Source organism: Oncorhynchus clarkii, chromosome 23, assembly GCF_045791955.1.
Source record: "Oncorhynchus clarkii lewisi isolate Uvic-CL-2024 chromosome 23, UVic_Ocla_1.0, whole genome shotgun sequence".
NCBI classification, from domain to species: Eukaryota; Metazoa; Chordata; class Actinopteri; order Salmoniformes; family Salmonidae; genus Oncorhynchus; species Oncorhynchus clarkii.
The window spans coordinates 63,296,273-63,318,529 of NC_092169.1; the positions used below are offsets into that span (position 1 = coordinate 63,296,273).

The 22,257-nt window shown below is 41.0% G+C and overlaps 10 non-coding genes across 10 annotated transcripts; all 10 read right to left on the bottom strand.

Moving 5' to 3' along the window:
- Positions 1–927: 927 nt before the first annotated feature.
- On the bottom strand, positions 928–1,000 carry trnav-uac (transfer RNA valine (anticodon UAC)). Its single transcript has one exon. It is a non-coding gene; the product is annotated as a tRNA-Val (tRNA).
- A 718-nt stretch (positions 1,001–1,718) lies between these two features.
- On the bottom strand, positions 1,719–1,791 carry trnav-uac (transfer RNA valine (anticodon UAC)). The gene has a single exon. It is a non-coding gene; the product is annotated as a tRNA-Val (tRNA).
- A 355-nt stretch (positions 1,792–2,146) lies between these two features.
- Positions 2,147–2,219, bottom strand: trnav-uac (transfer RNA valine (anticodon UAC)). The gene has a single exon. It is a non-coding gene; the product is annotated as a tRNA-Val (tRNA).
- Positions 2,220–2,937: 718 nt separating this feature from the next.
- Positions 2,938–3,010, bottom strand: trnav-uac (transfer RNA valine (anticodon UAC)). Its single transcript has one exon. It is a non-coding gene; the product is annotated as a tRNA-Val (tRNA).
- Positions 3,011–3,151: 141 nt separating this feature from the next.
- Positions 3,152–3,224, bottom strand: trnav-uac (transfer RNA valine (anticodon UAC)). The gene has a single exon. It is a non-coding gene; the product is annotated as a tRNA-Val (tRNA).
- Positions 3,225–3,942: 718 nt separating this feature from the next.
- trnav-uac (transfer RNA valine (anticodon UAC)) lies at positions 3,943–4,015 on the bottom strand. Its single transcript has one exon. It is a non-coding gene; the product is annotated as a tRNA-Val (tRNA).
- A 355-nt stretch (positions 4,016–4,370) lies between these two features.
- Positions 4,371–4,443, bottom strand: trnav-uac (transfer RNA valine (anticodon UAC)). Its single transcript has one exon. It is a non-coding gene; the product is annotated as a tRNA-Val (tRNA).
- A 1,509-nt stretch (positions 4,444–5,952) lies between these two features.
- On the bottom strand, positions 5,953–6,025 carry trnav-uac (transfer RNA valine (anticodon UAC)). The gene has a single exon. It is a non-coding gene; the product is annotated as a tRNA-Val (tRNA).
- Positions 6,026–6,957: 932 nt separating this feature from the next.
- On the bottom strand, positions 6,958–7,030 carry trnav-uac (transfer RNA valine (anticodon UAC)). The gene has a single exon. It is a non-coding gene; the product is annotated as a tRNA-Val (tRNA).
- Positions 7,031–7,385: 355 nt separating this feature from the next.
- On the bottom strand, positions 7,386–7,458 carry trnav-uac (transfer RNA valine (anticodon UAC)). Its single transcript has one exon. It is a non-coding gene; the product is annotated as a tRNA-Val (tRNA).
- Between the last annotated feature and the right edge of the window lie 14,799 nt (positions 7,459–22,257).

A 22,257-nucleotide genomic window follows, 5' to 3' on the forward strand; every position in this document is an offset into this window, starting at 1 on the left:
CTAGTATTATCAGCAAGGAGTAACCCAAGTTTTACATATATTCATTGCATGTATTCGAATTTCCAAAAGAAGCCATTCATGAGAATATATATTCTCTGTTGTTGATACAGCACTAACTGCATGTGTCAAAGAGCACTGTTTCTGCCAGGTTTTGAACCACAGACCTTTCGCATGTAAGACGAACGTGATAAACACTACACTACAGAAACTGCTGCTAGTATTATCAGCAAGGAGTAACCCAAGTTTTACAGATATTCATTGCATGTATTCGAATTTCCAAAAAAAGCCATTTATTAGAACAACTATTCTCTGAAACAAATACACTACTTACTGGATTTGTCAAAGAGAACTGTTTCCGCCCGGCTTCGAACCGGGGACCATTCGTGTGTAAAGCAATCTTGATAACTACTAAACTAGAGAAACTGCTGCTAGAATTATTACTGTGCAGTAAACCAAATTGTACATATATTCATCGCACGAATTCGAAATTCCAACATAATGCATTTATGAAAATTCTCTGTTACAAATACAGTACTTCTCACATGTGTCAGAGACCTCTGTTTCCGCCTAGCATCGAAAAGTATACATTTTGCTTCTTAAGTGAACTTGATAACCACTAGGCTATGGAATCTTTTGATTCCCAAAGGAAGGCATTAATGAAAAATGTATTTTTCAGTTTCAACAATGGTACTTATTGAATGTATCAACGAGTGCTGTTTCCACAGAGGGTCAAACCAGGGACCTTTTGCATGTTAAGCGCACGTGATAAGAGCTACATTACAGAAACTTCTGCTTGAGATACCTGCAAGAAGTAAACTGAATTTTCTTATAGTCAGTGCATGTATTTGAATTTCCAAAATAAGGTATTTATGAAAGCAACTCATCTCTTTTATAAATACGTTACTTACTGCATGTATCAAAGAGGACTGTTTCCGCCCGGTTTCAAACCAGGGACCTTTCGCATGTAAAGCGAACGTGATAACCACTACACTACAGAAACTGCTGCTAGTATTATCAGCAAGGAGCAAACCGAGTTTTACAGATATTCATTGCATGTATTCGAATTTCCAAAAAAAGCCATTTATTAGAACAACTATTCTCTGTAACAAATACACTACTTACTGGATTTGTGAAAGAGAACTGTTTCCGCCCGGCTTCGAACCAGGGACCATTCGTCTGTAAAGCAATCTTGATAACTACTAAACTAGAGAAACTGCTGCTAGAATTATTACTGCGGAGTAACCCAAATTTTACATATATTCATCGCACGAATTCGAAATTCCAACATAATGCATTTATGAAAATTCTCTGTTACAAATACAGTACTTCTCACATGTGTCAGAGACCTCTGTTTCCGCCCAGCATCGAAAAGTATACATTTTGCGTCTTAAGTGAACTTGATAACAACTAGGCTATGGAATCTTTTGATTCCCAAAGGAAGGCATTAATGAAAAATGTATTTTTCAGTTTCAACAATGGTACTTATTGAATGTATCAACGAGTGCTGTTTCCACAGAGGTTCAAACCAGGGACCTTTTGCATGTTAAGCGCACGTGATAACTGCTACACTACAGAAACTTCTGCTTGAGATACCTGCAAGAAGTAAACTGAATTTTCTTATAGTCAGTGCATGTATTTGAATTTCCAAAATAAGGTATTTATGAAAGCAACTCATCTCTTTTATAAATATGTTACTTATTGGATTTGTCAAAGAGGACTGTTTCCACCCGGTTTCGAACCAGGGACCTTTCGCGTGTAAAGCGAACGTGATAACCACTACACTACAGAAACTGCTGCTAGCATTATCAGCAAGGAGCAACCCGAGTTTTACAGATATTCATTGCATGTATTCGAATTTCCAAAAGAAGCCATTCATGAGAATATATATTCTCTGTTGTTGATACAGCACTAACTGCATGTGTCAAAGAGCACTGTTTCTGCCAGGTTTTGAACCACAGACCTTTCGCATGTAAGACGAACGTGATAAACACTACACTACAGAAACTGCTGCATTAGTTATCAGCAAGGAGTAAACCAAATTTTACAAATATTTATTGCATGTATTCGAATTTCCAAAATACGGCATATATTAGAACAATTATTCTCTGTTACAAATACAGTACTTATTGGATTTGTCATAGAGAACTGTTTCCGCCCGGTTTCGAACCAGGGACCTTTCGCGTGTAAAGCGAACGTGATAACCACTACACTACAGAAACTGCTGCTAGTATTATCAGCAAGGAGCAACCCGAGTTTTACAGATATTAATTGCATGTATTCGAATTTCCAAAAAAAGCCATTTATTAGAACAACTATTCTCTGAAACAAATACACTACTTACTGGATTTGTCAAAGAGAACTGTTTCCGCCCGGCTTCGAACCGGGGACCATTCGTGTGTAAAGCAATCTTGATAACTACTAAACTAGAGAAACTGCTGCTAGAATTATTACTGTGCAGTAAACCAAATTGTACATATATTCATCGCACGAATTCGAAATTCCAACATAATGCATTTCTGAAAATTCTCTGTTACAAATACTGTACTTCTTACATGTGTCAGAGATCTCTGTTTCCGCCCAGCATCGAAAAGTATACATTTTGCGTCTTAAGTGAACTTGATAACCACTAGGCTATGGAATCTTTTGATTCCCAAAAGAAGGCATCAATGAAAAATTTTATTTTCAGTTTCAACAATGGTACTTATTGAATGTATCAACGAGTGCTGTTTCCACAGAGGTTCAAACCGGGGACCTTTTGCATGTTAAGCGCACGTGATAAGAGCTACATTACAGAAACTTCTGCTTGAGATACCTGCAAGAAGTAAACTGAATTTTCTTATAGTCAGTGCATGTATTTGAATTTCCAAAATAAGGTATTTATGAAAGCAACTCATCTCTTTTATAAATACGGTACTTACTGCATGTATCAAAGAGGACTGTTTCCGCCCGGTTTCAAACCAGGGACCTTTCGCATGTAAGACGAACGTGATAACCACTACACTACAGAAACTGCTGCATTAGTTATCAGCAAGGAGTAAACCAAATTTTACAAATATTTATTGCATGTATTCGAATTTCCAAAATACGGCATATATTAGAACAATTATTCTCTGTTACAAATACAGTACTTATTGGATTTGTCAAAGAGAACTGTTTCCGCCCGGTATCGAACCAGGGACCTTTCGCGTGTAAAGCGAACGTGATAACCACTACACTACAGAAACTGCTGCTTGTATTATCAGCAAGGAGCAACCCGAGTTTTACAGATATTCATTGCATGTATTCGAATTTCCAAAAAAAGCCATTTATTAGAACAACTATTCTCTGTAACAAATACACTACTTACTGGATTTGTGAAAGAGAACTGTTTCCGCCCGGCTTCGAACCAGGGACCATTCGTGTGTAAAGCAATCTTGATAACTACTAAACTAGAGAAACTGCTGCTAGAATTATTACTGTGGAGTAAACCAAATTGTACATATATTCATCGCACGAATTCGAAATTCCAACATAATGCATTTATGAAAATTCTCTGTTACAAATACAGTACTTCTCACATGTGTCAGAGGTCTCTGTTTCCGCCTAGCATCGAAAAGTATACATTTTGCTTCTTAAGTGAACTTGATAACCACTAGGCTATGGAATCTTTTGATTCCCAAAGGAAGGCATTAATGAAAAATGTATTTTTCAGTTTCAACAATGGTACTTATTGAATGTATCAACGAGTGCTGTTTCCACAGAGGGTCAAACCAGGGACCTTTTGCATGTTAAGCGCACGTGATAACTGCTACACTACAGAAACTTCTGCTTGAGATACCTGCAAGAAGTAAACTGAATTTTCTTATAGTCAGAGCATGTATTTGAATTTCCAAAATAAGGTATTTATGAAAGCAACTCATCTCTTTTATAAATATGTTACTTACTGCATGTGTCAAAGAGGACTGTTTCCGCCCGGTTTCGAACCAGGGACTTTTCGCGTGTAAAGCAAACATGATAACCACTACACTACAGAAACTGCTGCTAGTATTATCAGCAAGGAGTAACCCAAGTTTTACATATATTCATTGCATGTATTCGAATTTCCAAAAAAAAACATTCATGAGAATATATATTCTCTGTTGTCGATACAGCACTAACTGCATGTGTCAAAGAGCACTGTTTCTGCCAGGTTTTGAACCACAGACCTTTCGCATGTAAGACGAACGTGATAAACACTACACTACAGAAACTGCTGCATTAGTTATCAGCAAGGAGTAAACCAAATTTTACAAATATTTATTGCATGTATTCGAATTTCCAAAATACGGCATATATTAGAACAATTATTCTCTGTTACAAATACAGTACTTATTGGATTTGTCAAAGAGAACTGTTTCCGCCCGGTTTCGAACCAGGGACCTTTCGCGTGTAAAGCGAACGTGATAACCACTACACTACAGAAACTGCTGCTAGTATTATCAGCAAGGAGCAACCCGAGTTTTACAGATATTCATTGCATGCATTCGAATTTCCAAAATACGGCATTTATTAGAACAGTTATTCTCTGTTACAAATACAGTACTTACTGGATTTGTCATAGAGAACTGTTTCCGCCCGGCTTCGAACCGGGGACCATTCGTGTGTAAAGCAATCTTGATAACTACTAAACTAGAGAAACTGCTGCTAGAATTATTACTGTGGAGTAAACCAAATTGTACATATATTCATCGCACAAATTCGAAATTCCAACATAATGCATTTATGAAAATTCTCTGTTACAAATACAGTACTTCTCACATGTGTCAGAGACCTCTGTTTCCGCCTAGCATCGAAAAGTATACATTTTGCTTCTTAAGTGAACTTGATAACAACTAGGCTATGGAATCTTTTGATTCCCAAAGGAAGGCATTAATGAAAAATGTATTTTTCAGTTTCAACAATGGTACTTATTGAATGTATCAACGAGTGCTGTTTCCACAGAGGGTCAAACCAGGGACCTTTTGCATGTTAAGCGCACGTGATAACTGCTACACTACAGAAACTTCTGCTTGAGATACCTGCAAGAAGTAAACTGAATTTTCTTATAGTCAGTGGATGTATTTGAATTTCCAGAATAAGGTATTTATGAAAGCAACTCATCTCTTTTATAAATACGGTACTTACTGCATGTGTCAAAGAGGACTGTTTACGCCCGGTTTCGAACCAGGGACTTTTCGCCTGTAAAGCGAACGTGATAACCACTACACTACAGAAACTGCTGCTAGTATTATCAGCAAGGAGCAACCCGAGTTTTACAGATATTCATTGCATGTATTCGAATTTCCAAAAAAAGCCATTTATTAGAACAACTATTCTCTGTAACAAATACACTACTTACTGGATTTGTGAAAGAGAACTGTTTCCGCCCGGCTTCGAACCAGGGACCATTCGTGTGTAAAGCAATCTTGATAACTACTAAACTAGAGAAACTGCTGCTAGAATTATTACTGTGGAGTAAACCAAATTGTACATATATTCATCGCACGAATTCGAAATTCCAACATAATGCATTTATGAAAATTCTCTGTTACAAATACAGTACTTCTCACATGTGTCAGAGACCTCTGTTTCCGCCTACCATCGAAAAGTATACATTTTGCTTCTTAAGTGAACTTGATAACCACTAGGCTATGGAATCTTTTGATTCCCAAAGGAAGGCATTAATGAAAAATGTATTTTTCAGTTTCAACAATGGTACTTATTGAATGTATCAACGAGTGCTGTTTCCACAGAGGGTCAAACCAGGGACCTTTTGCATGTTAAGCGCACGTGATAACTGCTACACTACAGAAACTTCTGCTTGAGATACCTGCAAGAAGTAAACTGAATTTTCTTATAGTCAGTGCATGTATTTGAATTTCCAAAATATGGTATTTATGAAAGCAACTCATCTCTTTTATAAATACGGTACTTACTGCATGTGTCAAAGAGGACTGTTTCCGCCCGGTTTCGAACCAGGGACTTTTCGCGTGTAAAGCGAACGTGATAACCACTACACTACAGAAACTGCTGCTAGTATTATCAGCAAGGAGTAACCCAAGTTTTACATATATTCATTGCATGTATTCGAATTTCCAAAAAAAAACATTCATGAGAATATATATTCTCTGTTGTTGATACAGCACTAACTGCATGTGTCAAAGAGCACTGTTTCTGCCAGGTTTTGAACCACAGACCTTTCGCATGTAAGACGAACGTGATAAACACTACACTACAGAAACTGCTGCATTAGTTATCAGCAAGGAGTAAACCAAATTTTACAAATATTTATTGCATGTATTCGAATTTCCAAAATACGGCATATATTAGAACAATTATTCTCTGTTACAAATACAGTACTTATTGGATTTGTCAAAGAGAACTGTTTCCGCCCGGCTTCGAACCAGGGACCATTCGTGTGTAAAGCAATCTTGATAACTACTAAACTAGAGAAACTGCTGCTAGAATTATTACTGTGGAGTAAACCAAATTGTACATATATTCATCGCACAAATTCGAAATTCCAACATAATGCATTTATGAAAATTCTCTGATACAAATACAGTACTTCTCACATGTGTCAGAGACCTCTGTTTCCGCCCAGCATCGAAAAGTATACATTTTGCTTCTTAAGTGAACTTGATAACCACTAGGCTATGGAATCTTTTGATTCCCAAAGGAAGGCATTAATGAAAAATGTATTTTTCAGTTTCAACAATGGTACTTATTGAATGTATCAACGAGTGCTGTTTCCACAGAGGTTCAAACCAGGGACCTTTTGCATGTTAAGCGCACGTGATAAGAGCTACACTACAGAAACTTCTGCTTGAGATACCTGCAAGAAGTAAACTGAATTTTCTTATAGTCAGTGCATGTATTTGAATTTCCAAAATAAGGTATTTATGAAAGCAACTCATCTCTTTTATAAATACGGTACTTACTGCATGTGTCAAAGAGGACTGTTTCCGCCCGGTTTCGAACCAGGGACTTTTCGCGTGTAAAGCGAACATGATAACCACTACACTACATAAACTGCTGCTAGTATTATCAGCAAGGAATCCCCCAAGTTTTACATATATTCATTGCATGTATTCGAATTTCCAAAAAAAAACATTCATGAGAATATATATTCTCTGTTGTCGATACAGCACTAACTGCATGTGTCAAAGAGCACTGTTTCTGCCAGGTTTTGAACCACAGACCTTTCGCATGTAAGACGAACGTGATAAACACTACACTACAGAAACTGCTGCATTAGTTATCAGCAAGGAGTAAACCAAATTTTACAAATATTTATTGCATGTATTCGAATTTCCAAAATACGGCATATATCAGAACAATTATTCTCTGTTACAAATACAGTACTTATTGGATTTGTCAAAGAGAACTGTTTCCGCCCGGTTTCGAACCAGGGACCTTTCGCGTGTAAAGCGAACGTGATAACCACTACACTACAGAAACTGCTGCTAGTATTATCAGCAAGGAGCAACCCGAGTTTTACAGATATTCATTGCATGCATTCGAATTTCCAAAAAAAGCCATTTATTAGAACAACTATTCTCTGTAACAAATACACTACTTACTGGATTTGTCAAAGAGAACTGTTTCCGCCCGGCTTCAAACCGGGGACCATTCGTGTGTAAAGCAAACTTGATAACTACTAAACTAGAGAAACTGCTGCTAGAATTATTACTGTGGAGTTAACCAAATTGTACATATATTCATCGCACGAATTCGAAATTCCAACATAATGCATTTATGAAAATTCTCTGTTACAAATACAGTACTTCTCACATGTGTCAGAGACCTCTGTTTCCGCCCAGCATCGAAAAGTATACATTTTGCGTCTTAAGTGAACTTGATAACAACTAGGCTATGGAATCTTTTGATTCCCAAAGGAAGGCATTAATGAAAAATGTATTTTTCAGTTTCAACAATGGTACTTACTGAATGTATCAACAAGTGCTGTTTCCACAGAGGTTCAAACCAGGGACCTTTTGCATGTTAAGCGCACGTGATAACTGCTACACTACAGAAACTTCTGCTTGAGATACCTGCAAGAAGTAAACTGAATTTTCTTATAGTCAGTGCATGTATTTGAATTTCCAAAATAAGGTATTTATGAAAGAAACTCATCTCTTTTATAAATACGGTACTTACTGCATGTGTCAAAGAGGACTGTTTCCACCCGGTTTCGAACCAGGGACCTTTCCCGTGTAAAGCGAACGTGAAAACCACTACACAACAGAAACTGCTGCTGATATTATCAGCAAGGAGTAACCCGAGTTTTACAGATATTCATTGCATGTATTTGAATTTGTTGGGGAATAATCATAATTGGTTGGTAACATAGGTAAGATGCTTTATATTCATCATATGTGTGTAAGTTACTTCTCATCAGAATGTTATTTTTGTATAATACTGTGGCGGGGTTGCACTATCTGTTCTATGTCAAGACTAAGTTGCTTTGGCCGGAGAGATGGGAGAGGTCAAGCGTGTATCTCTTGGTTCCACAATGTCTGTGTGCCATTTAGTGTGTCTCTGTGATCTTGTCAAGATAGATAGATGGATTTGATATATGCCTGTTAATATGGAGGATTGTTTGAGAAGAGAACATAGTTTAGGAGACAAAGCTGAACGATGAATTATGCCGATGCTGTCCTATCCTGTGTGTGTCTTTGCTATAAAGGATCTCAGTTGAAATGTGGAGGGGACTCTCAGAGAATTCATTGATAGACACTGAATTGATCTGAGTGTCACAGGGTTGTGATGAAGCTCATATAATTAAAGATGGACTTTATGATTACTCTGACTTGTGTGTGGTTTGCTCTCATGATTTGGTAAATAGAGGAAATTTCCACGACATTTTGCGACGAGGATGGGATGTGAATTTTCACATTTTCAATTGTTTGACTACAGAGGTAGCAAAACTGTACTTCAAATCTATGATACTCCCCCACTTAACATACTGCTTGACTAGTTGGGCTCAAGCTTGCTGTACAACATTAAAACATATTCAGTCTGTCTACAAACAGGCTCTCAAAGTGCTTGATAGGAAGCCCAATAGCCATCATCATTGTCACATCCTTAGAAAGCATGAGCTCTTGAGTTGGGAAAATCTTGTGCAATACACCGACGCATGTCTTGTATTCAAGATCCTTAATGGCCTGGCTCCCCCTCCACTCAATATTTTTGTTAAACAGAAAACCCAGACATATGGCAGCAGATCCACAAGGTCTGCCATGAGAGGTGACTGTATAGTTCCCCTAAGGAAAAGCACCTTTAGTAAATCTGCATTCTCTGTGAGAGCTTCCCATGTCTGGAATACACTGCCATCAGACACACATAACTGCACCACATATCACACTTTCACAAAATGCTTGAAGACATGGCTAAAGGTCAATCAGATTTGTGAACATGGTCCCTAGCTGTGTGTTGCTGCTTTCCATGTTGTCTGTTGTCTGTAGCTTGTGATGTGTGGAAACACTTTGTTGCTTTTATGAATTTTGTCTTGCTGCTTTTTGTTTTATGTTACTCTGTCTGTATGATACGTCTTGCTTGTCCTATGTTGCTCTGTCTGTATGCTATGTCTTGCTTGTCCTATGTTGCTATGTCTTGCTTGTTCTATGCTGCTATTGTCTATATTGTAATTGTTTTTAATAACCTGCCCAGGGACTGCGGTTGAAAATTAGCCGGCTGGCTAAAACCGGCACTTTTACTGAAACGTTGATTAATGTGCACTGTCCCTGTAAAAATAAAAATAAACATCATCAAACTCGGTGACCGTTCCTACGATCTAGGTAAATAAATCGTGCACGAGGGATCCCCTAAACTTGGGATCTCAGGGAAACCACACTTCGGGAACGAAGCAGATGGACCAACCTTTGATCTAAGAGGAAGCGAGCCGAGTGGATACCACATCTCGAACTGAGTTTTTTTTAAAGAAAAAGGTGAGCGAACCACACACAGATTTGAAGTCGAGTTTTTTAATTATGCCTGTTACGTATACTCTGAGCGTGAATTCCTTTGTAAGGAAGGCACCTTGGCGGCGCAAGCAGGGCCCGAGTCAGAGGAGAGTAATCTGTGGGCTTTGTGGACTCAAAAGATACTCTGCACTGTCCGGTTGCGAGTGACCAAGAGCCCTCCTGACACTGAATTGATCACAGTGGGAATTTGGTGAGGTCTGTCGGGGTGAGGTGCCAGGGGACTGTGTGTTCTAGGTGAAACACGGCACTTGCTGAATCCCTATTGGAAGAAGGACCTCATTCTGTGCGTCTGTGTGATTGTCTAAGTGACCCTCAGATGTGATGAATTCCAATTATTTTAAATGTGCTAGCCAGGTATGCCCTGGGTTACTCTGTGTGAGTGTTTTGTTATGGGATCACTAAGTAATAGTTGTCAGACCGTTCTGTGTGAGCAGGGTAGGGTTGACTCTGTGAGGATGAAGATGAAGTTTTTAAGCACTATTAAAATAATCTACAAAATCTGGGAAATTGAGCTCTAGAAACTGATTAGAGTGTGTCCACTTTTGGTTATCTTACCCTAAACGATGTAACTATAAAACGCATATTGGATTATCTCCGTCTGGGTGAAACATTTGAAATGTAACTGCCCTTAAGGTCTGAACATGTTATATTTTTTCTTCCCAGTGTGAGAGAAGTTGCGGGATTTATTGAATAAACTGAATAAAGTTAGAGAGAATTAAGAGGGAATCTCGATGTAATTTATAATGTCGTACAAAGCCTAAGGTTTTCCATCAAACTAATTATCATTGCGTGATTAATGTGATGTAGTAAAGTAATTGAAATACGTTGCATAAGTAAACATAATCTACTTTTATTAAAAGGCGCAATATCTGTTTCCTAGTCATTAACTGTCGATTTTATTCTTTGATTGCTAATATATTAATTTGGAATTTGAGAATCATAGCTGGAGTAACGTTTGTACTATTAAAATTGGGCTATTATTCTTCTGGGAATTGCCGACAGTGACGTGTTTTGATTTTACTTATAAATTGGGTTTATTTGCGGAGAATCTTAGTTTTTTGCATAGCATTAGTGGTTCAGTGGTAGAATTCTCGCCTGCAACACGGGAGGCCGGGGTTCCATTCGCAGTCATTGTGCTGACTGAATTCTGAGTTTTTGATTGTAAAATAATCTATTTGTATGTTTTGCTTGGAAAGTTATGGTCGCTAGTGCTTGTATAAGATATAAACTGAACGTTTTAATAGCTTGTCTGTTTCAAATTGATAGAAGGGATAAATTGAACGTTTTCAATAGATTGTTTAGGTTAAATTGATAGACTAATTCAACTTAAAATAATAACGAAGCGAATTCTGATGCAAGACGATGTCTGTTCACTAAATTATCTGCTGGAATAATGTATTGAGAATTGAGTCGTATTTAAATTACTGTATCAATAGAGAAGACAGTTACCTAAGTTAAAGAAATTCTGAATAATAGCGAGGAGAGAATGGCGATAGAAAGTGATTACCGAAATGTTTTTCATTCTTATAGATTGACTGATGCATGTTATAATTTTGGCGTGTGTTATTTTTAAAGAAATAGGATACATTTCATAAGTGTGAAGAGCAATGAGAAGAGGAAGTTATAAAGTTGGGGTATTTAATCTTACATAGAGGTAAGGAAAAACGTTGAAATGAGAGGGGTTATATATTTTTGCCCAATGGGAAAAAAGGAATAGGGTAAGTTGAGCTGAAAGTATGAAAGAGAGTAAGTTGCTGAACAGTGTTGTAGAATATGGACAAGACATGAGTGGTAAAGATGATCCACTTTGAACTGTAAAGCTATCTGAAGAAAAACGAAAGAGACGCCAGAAGATGCAGTGCCTGAGAGGGGGGGGGGGGTTGGTCAACTGTCTCATTAAATTGTTTATACTTTTGTGGTATCAGGTTGATTGAAGAGGTCTACACCATGTAAATTGTAGTAATTTAGATTAAGAATGCATTGAGATACTGATCTGTATTATAATCATGATTAAAAAAGTTAATAGTAGAATTATGGGATAATTATACTGAATGTAAGTAAACCTGGTAATATTGATGTGTGTTAAATTGAGGTTTTTACTTTGAGTGATAAGACAAATTTGAATCACTGAGGAATGCTATTCTAAATATTGGTTGGATAAATAGTTGGGTTGTTACTTATGATTTGGAATATGAATGATTTCACTGCCCTATGCTCTATTCCTAAGTATATTTCTGAGCATGAGGACTTATATGTCCTATATGTTGTGAGGAGGCCTGTGTTTAGATACTGGTTCTCATGTAACTTAAGGAGCATTTATATGTTGTGTTTTTATTTTCCTCAAATGGATTATTCTGTGTTTTTGTCTTGTAGAATAGATATGTTAGTGTTTAAATACTGGAGAGTTGAGACCCAATCACGGACGCTGGACAGAGTGGATTTCAGTTGTAACAAAAGACAGTTTTAATGAGTCAAAGATATCTTGTCCCGCAGTTTTACGTGCACGGACCTAGTTCACATAACTCGGCAAGGAGTCAGGTGAAAAAGAGACCTTATACAACGGTTACATTCATTTTTATACATAGAATAAAGTAGGTGGAGTCTTGTCGTTTCGGTCTTCTTGACTGGTCGGAGGGTTGGAGGCGGGCCTTGCTCTAGCCAGAGCAGAAGCCCCATTGGTGCACAGCAGAGCCTTATCCTGAACATCCAACCAATAGAGGGGGTCAGTCTTGTGGCTGGGTGTATGTGTTCTTGCGACGGAATGTCTTTGTTTATATGAGCTATGGGTATGAATATTTATATAACAAATCCCCCTCTTCACACCTATTAGACGTGAAAACTAAATCAAATCAAATCAAATCAAAATCAAATCAAATTTATTTATATAGCCCTTCGTACATCAGCTGATATCTCAAAGTGCTGTACAGAAACCCAGCCTAAAACCCCAAACAGCAAGCAATGCAGGTGTAGAAGCACGGTGGCTAGGAAAAACTCCCTAGAAAGGCCAAAACCTAGGAAGAAACCTAGAGAGGAACCAGGCTATGTGGGGTGGCCAGTCCTCTTCTGGCTGTGCCGGGTGGAGATTATAACAAAACATGGTCAAGATGTTCAAATGTTCATAAATGACCAGCATGGTCGAATAATAATAAGGCAGAATAGTTGAAACTGGAGCAGCAGCACAGTCAGGTGGACTGGGGACAGCAAGGAGTCATCATGTCAGGTATTCCTGGGGCATGGTCCTATGGCTCAGGTCCTCCGAGAGAGAGAAAGAAAGAGAGAATAAGAGAGAGCATATGTGGGATGGCCAGTCCTCTTCTGGCTGTGCCGGGTGGAGATTATAACAGAACATGGCCAAGATGTTCAAATGTTCATAAATGACCAGCATGGTCGAATAATAATAAGGCAGAACAGTTGAAACTGGAGCAGCAGCACAGCCAGGTGGACTGGGGACAGCAAGGAGTCATCATGTCAGGTAGTCCTGGGGCATGGTCCTAGGGCTCAGGTCCTCCGAGAGAGAGAAAGAGAATAGGAGAGAATTAGAGAACGCACACTTAGATTCACACAGGACACCGAATAGGACAGGAGAAGTACTCCAGATATAACAAACTGACCCTAGCCCCCCGACACATAAACTACTGCAGCATAAATACTGGAGGCTGAGACAGGAGGGGTCAGGAGACACTGTGGCCCCATCCGAGGACACCCCCGGACAGGGCCAAACAGGAAGGATATAACCCCACCCACTTTGCCAAAGCACAGCCCCCACAACACTAGAGGGATATCTTCAACCACCAACTTACCATCCTGAGACAAGGCTGAGTATAGCCCACAAAGACCTCCGCCACGGCACAACCCAAGGGGGGGGGGGGGGGGGGGGGGCGCCAACCCAGACAGGATGACCACATCAGTGACTCAACCCACTCAGGTGACGCACCCCCTCCAGGGACGGCATGAGAGAGCCCCAGTAAAGCCAGTGACTCAGCCCCTGTAATAGGGTTAGAGGCAGAGAATCCCAGTGGAAAGAGGGGAACCGGCCAGGCAGAGACAGCAAGGGCGGTTCGTTGCTCCAGAGCCTTTCCGTTCACCCTCCCACTCCTGGGCCAGACTACACTCAATCATATGACCCACTGAAGAGATGAGTCTTCAGTAGAGACTTAAAGGTTGAGACCGAGTTTGCGTCTCTGACATGGGTAGGCAGACCGTTCCATAAAAATGGAGCTCTATAGGAGAAAGCCCTGCCTCCAGCTGTTTGCTTAAAAATTCTAGGGACAATTAGGAGGCCTGCGTCTTGTGACTGTAGCGTACGTGTAGGTATGTACGGCAGGACCAAATCAGAGAGATAGGTAGGAGCAAGCCCATGTAATGCTTTGTAGGTTAGCAGTAAAACCTTGAAATCAGCCCTTGCTTTGACAGGAAGCCAGTGTAGAGAGGCTAGCACTGGAGTAATATGATCAAATTTTTTGGTTCTAGTCAGGATTCTAGCAGCCGTATTTAGCACTAACTGAAGTTTATTTAGTGCTTTATCCGGGTAGCCGGAAAGTAGAGCATTGCAGTAGTCTAACCTGGAAGTGACAAAAGCATGGATTAATTTTTCTGCATCATTTTTGGACAGAAAGTTTCTGATTTTTGCAATGTTACGTAGATGGAAAAAAGCTGTCCTTGAAATGGTCTTGATATGTTCTTCAAAAGAGAGATCAGGGTCCAGAGTAACGCCGAGGTCCTTCACAGTTTTATTTGAGACGACTGTACAACCATTAAGATTAATTGTCAGATTCAACAGAAGATCTCTTTGTTTCTTGGGACCTAGAACAAGCATCTCTGTTTTGTCCGAGTTTAAAAGTAGAAAGTTTGCAGCCATCCACTTCCTTATGTCTGAAACACATTCTTCTAGCAAGGGCAATTTTGGGGCTTCACCATGTTTAATTGAAATGTACAGCTGTGTGTCATCCGCATAGCAGTGAAAGTTAACATTATGTTTTAGAATGACATCCCCAAGAGGTAAAATATATAGTGAAAACAATAGTGGTCCTAAAACGGAACCTTGAGGAACACCGAAATTTACAGTTGATTTGTCAGAGGACAAACCATTCACAGAGACAAACTGATATCTTTCCGACAGATAAGATCTAAACCAGGCCAGAACTTGTCCGTGTAGACCAATTTGGGTTTCCAATCTCTCCAAAAGAATGTGGTGATCGATGGTATCAAAAGCAGCACTAAGGTCTAGGAGCACGAGGACAGATGCAGAGCCTCGGTCCGATGCCATTAAAATGTCATTTACCACCTTCACAAGTGCCGTCTCAGTGCTATGATGGGGTCTAAAACCAAACTGAAGCATTTCGTATACATTGTTTGTCTTCAGGAAGGCAGTGAGTTGTTGCGCAACAGCCTTTTCTAAAATTTTTGAGAGGAATGGAAGATTCGATATTGGCCGATAGTTTTTTATATTTTCTGGGTCAAGGTTTGGCTTTTTCAAGAGAGGCTTTATTACTGCCACTTTTAGTGAGTTTGGTACACATCCGGTGGATAGAGAGCCGTTTATTATGTTCAACATAGGAGGGCCAAGCACAGGAAGCAGCTCTTTCAGTAGTTTAGTTGGAATAGGGTCCAGTATGCAGCTTGAAGGTTTAGAGGCCATGATTATTTTCATCATTGTGTCAAGAGATATAGTACTAAAACACTTGAGCGTCTCTCTTGATCCTAGGTCCTGGCAGAGTTGTGCAGACTCAGGACAACTGAGCTTTGAAGGAATACGCAGATTTAAGGAGGAGTCCGTAATTTGCTTTCTAATAATCATAATCTTTTCCTCAAAGAAGTTCATGAATTTATCACTGCTAAAGTGAAAGTCATCCTCTCTTGGGGAATGCTGCTTTTTAGTTAGCTTTGCAACAGTATCAAAAAGGAATTTCGGATTGTTCTTATTTTCCTCAATTAAGTTAGAAAAATAGGATGATCGAGCAGCAGTAAGGGCTCTTCGGTACTGCACAGTACTGTCTTTCCAAGCTAGTCGGAAGACTTCCAGTTTGGTGTGGCGCCATTTCCGTTCCAATTTTCTGGAAGCTTGCTTCAGAGCTCGGGTATTTTCTGTGTACCAGGGAGCTAGTTTCTTATGAGAAATGTTTTTAGTTTTTAGGGGTGCAACTGCATCTAGGGTATTGCGCAAGGTTAAGTTGAGTTCCTCAGTTAGGTGGTTAACTGATTTTTGTCCTCTGGCGTCCTTGGGTAGACAGAGGGAATCTGGAAGGACATCAAGGAATCTTTGTGTTGTCTGTGAATTTATAGCACGACTTTTGATGATCCTTGGTTGGGGTCTGAGCAGATTATTTGTTGCAATTGCAAACGTAATAAAATGGTGGTCCGATAGTCCAGGATTATGAGGAGAAACATTAAGATCCACAACATTTATTCCATGGGACAAAACTAGGTCCAGCGTATGACTGTGACAGTGAGTGGGTCCAGAGACATGTTGGACAAAACCCACTGAGTCGATGATGGCTCCGAAAGCCTTTTGGAGTGGGTCTGTGGACTTTTCCATGTGAATATTAAAGTCACCAAAGATTAGAATATTATCCGCTATGACTACAAGGTCCGATAGGAATTCAGGGAACTCAGTGAGGAACACTGTATATGGCCCAGGAGGCCTGTAAACAGTAGCTATAAAAAGTGATTGAGTAGGCTGCATAGATTTCATGACTAGAAGCTCAAAAGATGAAAACGTGGGTCAGGAGACACTGTGGCCCCATCCGAGGACACCCCCGGACAGGGCCAAACAGGAAGGATATAACCCCACCCACTTTGCCAAAGCACAGCCCCCACAACACTAGAGGGATATCTTCAACCACCAACTTACCATCCTGAGACAAGGCTGAGTATAGCCCACAAAGACCTCCGCCACGGCACAACCCAAGGGGGGGGGGGGGGGGGGGGGCGCCAACCCAGACAGGATGACCACATCAGTGACTCAACCCACTCAGGTGACGCACCCCCTCCAGGGACGGCATGAGAGAGCCCCAGTAAAGCCAGTGACTCAGCCCCTGTAATAGGGTTAGAGGCAGAGAATCCCAGTGGAAAGAGGGGAACCGGCCAGGCAGAGACAGCAAGGGCGGTTCGTTGCTCCAGAGCCTTTCCGTTCACCCTCCCACTCCTGGGCCAGACTACACTCAATCATATGACCCACTGAAGAGATGAGTCTTCAGTAGAGACTTAAAGGTTGAGACCGAGTTTGCGTCTCTGACATGGGTAGGCAGACCGTTCCATAAAAATGGAGCTCTATAGGAGAAAGCCCTGCCTCCAGCTGTTTGCTTAAAAATTCTAGGGACAATTAGGAGGCCTGCGTCTTGTGACCGTAGCGTACGTGTAGGTATGTACGGCAGGACCAAATCAGAGAGATAGGTAGGAGCAAGCCCATGTAATGCTTTGTAGGTTAGCAGTAAAACCTTGAAATCAGCCCTTGCTTTGACAGGAAGCCAGTGTAGAGAGGCTAGCACTGGAGTAATATGATCAAATTTTTTGGTTCTAGTCAGGATTCTAGCAGCCGTATTTAGCACTAACTGAAGTTTATTTAGTGCTTTATCCGGGTAGCCGGAAAGTAGAGCATTGCAGTAGTCTAACCTGGAAGTGACAAAAGCATGGATTAATTTTTCTGCATCATTTTTGGACAGAAAGTTTCTGATTTTTGCAATGTTACGTAGATGGAAAAAAGCTGTCCTTGAAATGGTCTTGATATGTTCTTCAAAAGAGAGATCAGGGTCCAGAGTAACGCCGAGGTCCTTCACAGTTTTATTTGAGACGACTGTACAACCATTAAGATTAATTGTCAGATTCAACAGAAGATCTCTTTGTTTCTTGGGACCTAGAACAAGCATCTCTGTTTTGTCCGAGTTTAAAAGTAGAAAGTTTGCAGCCATCCACTTCCTTATGTCTGAAACACATTCTTCTAGCAAGGGCAATTTTGGGGCTTCACCATGTTTAATTGAAATGTACAGCTGTGTGTCATCCGCATAGCAGTGAAAGTTAACATTATGTTTTAGAATGACATCCCCAAGAGGTAAAATATATAGTGAAAACAATAGTGGTCCTAAAACGGAACCTTGAGGAACACCGAAATTTACAGTTGATTTGTCAGAGGACAAACCATTCACAGAGACAAACTGATATCTTTCCGACAGATAAGATCTAAACCAGGCCAGAACTTGTCCGTGTAGACCAATTTGGGTTTCCAATCTCTCCAAAAGAATGTGGTGATCGATGGTATCAAAAGCAGCACTAAGGTCTAGGAGCACGAGGACAGATGCAGAGCCTCGGTCCGATGCCATTAAAATGTCATTTACCACCTTCACAAGTGCCGTCTCAGTGCTATGATGGGGTCTAAAACCAAACTGAAGCATTTCGTATACATTGTTTGTCTTCAGGAAGGCAGTGAGTTGTTGCGCAACAGCCTTTTCTAAAATTTTTGAGAGGAATGGAAGATTCGATATAGGCCGATAGTTTTTTATATTTTCTGGGTCAAGGTTTGGCTTTTTCAAGAGAGGCTTTATTACTGCCACTTTTAGTGAGTTTGGTACACATCCGGTGGATAGAGAGCCGTTTATTATGTTCAACATAGGAGGGCCAAGCACAGGAAGCAGCTCTTTCAGTAGTTTAGTTGGAATAGGGTCCAGTATGCAGCTTGAAGGTTTAGAGGCCATGATTATTTTCATCATTGTGTCAAGAGATATAGTACTAAAACACTTGAGCGTCTCTCTTGATCCTAGGTCCTGGCAGAGTTGTGCAGACTCAGGACAACTGAGCTTTGAAGGAATACGCAGATTTAAGGAGGAGTCCGTAATTTGCTTTCTAATAATCATAATCTTTTCCTCAAAGAAGTTCATGAATTTATCACTGCTAAAGTGAAAGTCATCCTCTCTTGGGGAATGCTGCTTTTTAGTTAGCTTTGCAACAGTATCAAAAAGGAATTTCGGATTGTTCTTATTTTCCTCAATTAAGTTAGAAAAATAGGATGATCGAGCAGCAGTAAGGGCTCTTCGGTACTGCACAGTACTGTCTTTCCAAGCTAGTCGGAAGACTTCCAGTTTGGTGTGGCGCCATTTCCGTTCCAATTTTCTGGAAGCTTGCTTCAGAGCTCGGGTATTTTCTGTGTACCAGGGAGCTAGTTTCTTATGAGAAATGTTTTTAGTTTTTAGGGGTGCAACTGCATCTAGGGTATTGCGCAAGGTTAAGTTGAGTTCCTCAGTTAGGTGGTTAACTGATTTTTGTCCTCTGGCGTCCTTGGGTAGACAGAGGGAATCTGGAAGGACATCAAGGAATCTTTGTGTTGTCTGTGAATTTATAGCACGACTTTTGATGATCCTTGGTTGGGGTCTGAGCAGATTATTTGTTGCAATTGCAAACGTAATAAAATGGTGGTCCGATAGTCCAGGATTATGAGGAAAAACATTAAGATCCACAACATTTATTCCATGGGACAAAACTAGGTCCAGCGTATGACTGTGACAGTGAGTGGGTCCAGAGACATGTTGGACAAAACCCACTGAGTCGATGATGGCTCCGAAAGCCTTTTGGAGTGGGTCTGTGGACTTTTCCATGTGAATATTAAAGTCACCAAAGATTAGAATATTATCCGCTATGACTACAAGGTCCGATAGGAATTCAGGGAACTCAGTGAGGAACACTGTATATGGCCCAGGAGGCCTGTAAACAGTAGCTATAAAAAGTGATTGAGTAGGCTGCATAGATTTCATGACTAGAAGCTCAAAAGATGAAAACGTCATTTTTTTTTTTTTGTAAATTGAAATTTGCTATCGTAAATGTTAGCAACACCTCCGCCTTTGCGGGATGCACGGGGGATATGGTCACTAGTGTAGCCAGGAGGTGAGGCCTCATTTAACACAGTAAATTCATCAGGCTTAAGCCATGTTTCAGTCAGGCCAATCACATCAAGATTATGATCAGTGATTAGTTCATTGACTATAATTGCCTTTGAAGTGAGGGATCTAACATTAAGTAGCCCTATTTTGAGATGTGAGGTATCATGATCTCTTTCAATAATGACAGGAATGGAGGTGGTCTTTATCCTAGTGAGATTGCTAAGGCGAACACCGCCATGTTTAGTTTTGCCCAACCCAGGTCGAGGCACAGACACGGTCTCAATGGTGATAGCTGAGCTGACTACACTGACTGTGCTAGTGGCAGACTCCACTATGCTGGCAGGCTGGCTAACAGCCTGCTGCCTGGCCTGCACCCTATTTCATTGTGGAGCTAGAGGAGTTAGAGCCCTGTCTATGTTGGTAGATAAAATGAGAGCACCCCTCCAGCTAGGATGGAGTCCGTCACTCCTCAGCCGGTCAGGCTTGGTCCTGTTTGTGGGTGAGTCCCAGAAAGAGGGCCAATTATCTACAAATTCTATCTTTTGGGAGGGGCAGAAAACAGTTTTCAACCAGCGATTGAGTTGTGAGACTCTGCTGTAGAGCTCATCACTCCCCCTAACTGGGAGGGGGCCAGAGACAATTACTCGATGCCGACACATCTTTCTAGCTGATTTACACGCAGAACCTATGTTGCGCTTGGTGATCTCTGACTGTTTCATCCTAACATCGTTGGTGCCGACGTGGATAACAATATCTCTATACTCTCTACACTCGCCAGTTTTAGCTTTAGCCAGCACCATCTTCAGATTAGCCTTAACGTCGGTAGCCCTGCCCCCCGGTAAACAGTGTATGATCGCTGGATGATTCGTTTTAAGTCTAATACTGCGGGTAATGGAGTCGCCAATGACTAGAGTTTTCAATTTGTCAGAGCTAATGGTGGGAAGCTTCGGCGTCTCAGACCCCGTAACGGGAGGAGGAGAGACCAGAGAAGACTCGGCCTCTGACTCCGACCCGCTGCTTAATGGGGAAAACCGGTTGAAAGTTTCTGTCGGCTGAATGAGCGACACCGGTTGAGCGTTCCTACAGCATTTCCTTCCAGAAACCGTGAGAAAGTTGTCCGGCTGCGGGGACTGTGCCAGGGGATTTATACTACTATCTGTACTTACTGGTGGCACAGACGCGGTTTCATCCTTTCCTACACTGAAATTACCCTTGCCTAGCGATTGCGTCTGAAGCTGGGCTTGTAGCACAGCTATCCTCGCCGTAAGGCGAGTACAGCGACTGCAATTAGAAGGCATCATGTTAATGTTACTACTTAGCTTCGGCTGTTGGAGGTCCTGACGAACCGTGTCCACATAAAGCGTCCGGAGTGAAAAAGTTGAGTAGGAAAAAACAAAAATATGAACGGTAATTAAAAAGTAAAAACCGTCAATTTGTCAGGTAGCAAAACAGGTTGGCAACAAAACGCACAGCAACTCAAAAACAAGTCTGCAAGTCGTGACCGGAAATGACGTTTAGTCTGTTCCTTTGTCTGTTAGCAGAAAGGTGGCGGTTGCAATCGTGGGTATACATAAGGTGGTGCTTCTAACCTTGTCTGGTTTGCATGGTGGGTCTGTAGGTGTAGTGCTACGTTTGGGACGGGAGTGATTGGAGGGAGTGATATCAGGAAAGGAGTTAGGGACATGTGTAGGGGTTGGTGTACGTGATGTGGCAGGGTGAAATAGTTGTTCAATTAACCATGTGAAAGTCCTAGGGTTACTCCAAATATCAGTAGGAATATCACAAATAAGGGACCAGATATCCCCAGCCTCACCCAGAGAGGGAGAAATTTCCCTCTAACTGGGCGAGGTTCCCTTCTCAGGGGAGGCGGAGTTTGATGCCGCATCACCTGAGGAAGGAGTGTCTTCATTTGGAATCGAATTTAGGCCGCTCAAATCAGCTCTGACTTCAGTCAGTGTTCTAGAAGGAATTGGGGCTGGGGTGCAATGTGTAAGGTGCGCCTGATTTACTTTTGACCTGGACTGAGTGTGAAGTAACCTCCTTCACTTCGTACGGTCCAGTCCACCTGGGTTCCAGCCACTTTCTCTTGTGGACTTTAACCCTCACCCAGTCACCAACCTGTACCTTCAGTAGTGGCGTGTCCCCCGGCAGCTCCCCCTCCTGGACCTTGTGAACCTGGGTAGAGAGTGCTGCAGAGAGAACCGTCAGTTTTTTCACATAATTAGACATTACAATTTGTTGTACATCAAGGGCGGGCATATGACCTCCCTCCCTTGGTGGACCAGGCATGACTCTACCAGTCATTATCTCATGAGGAGAGAGATGGGTGCCTGCTCCTGGTGAGGCTCTCATGGCCATCAACACCAGAGGCAGGACTTCAACCCATGTCAACTTCGAACCTGCACACA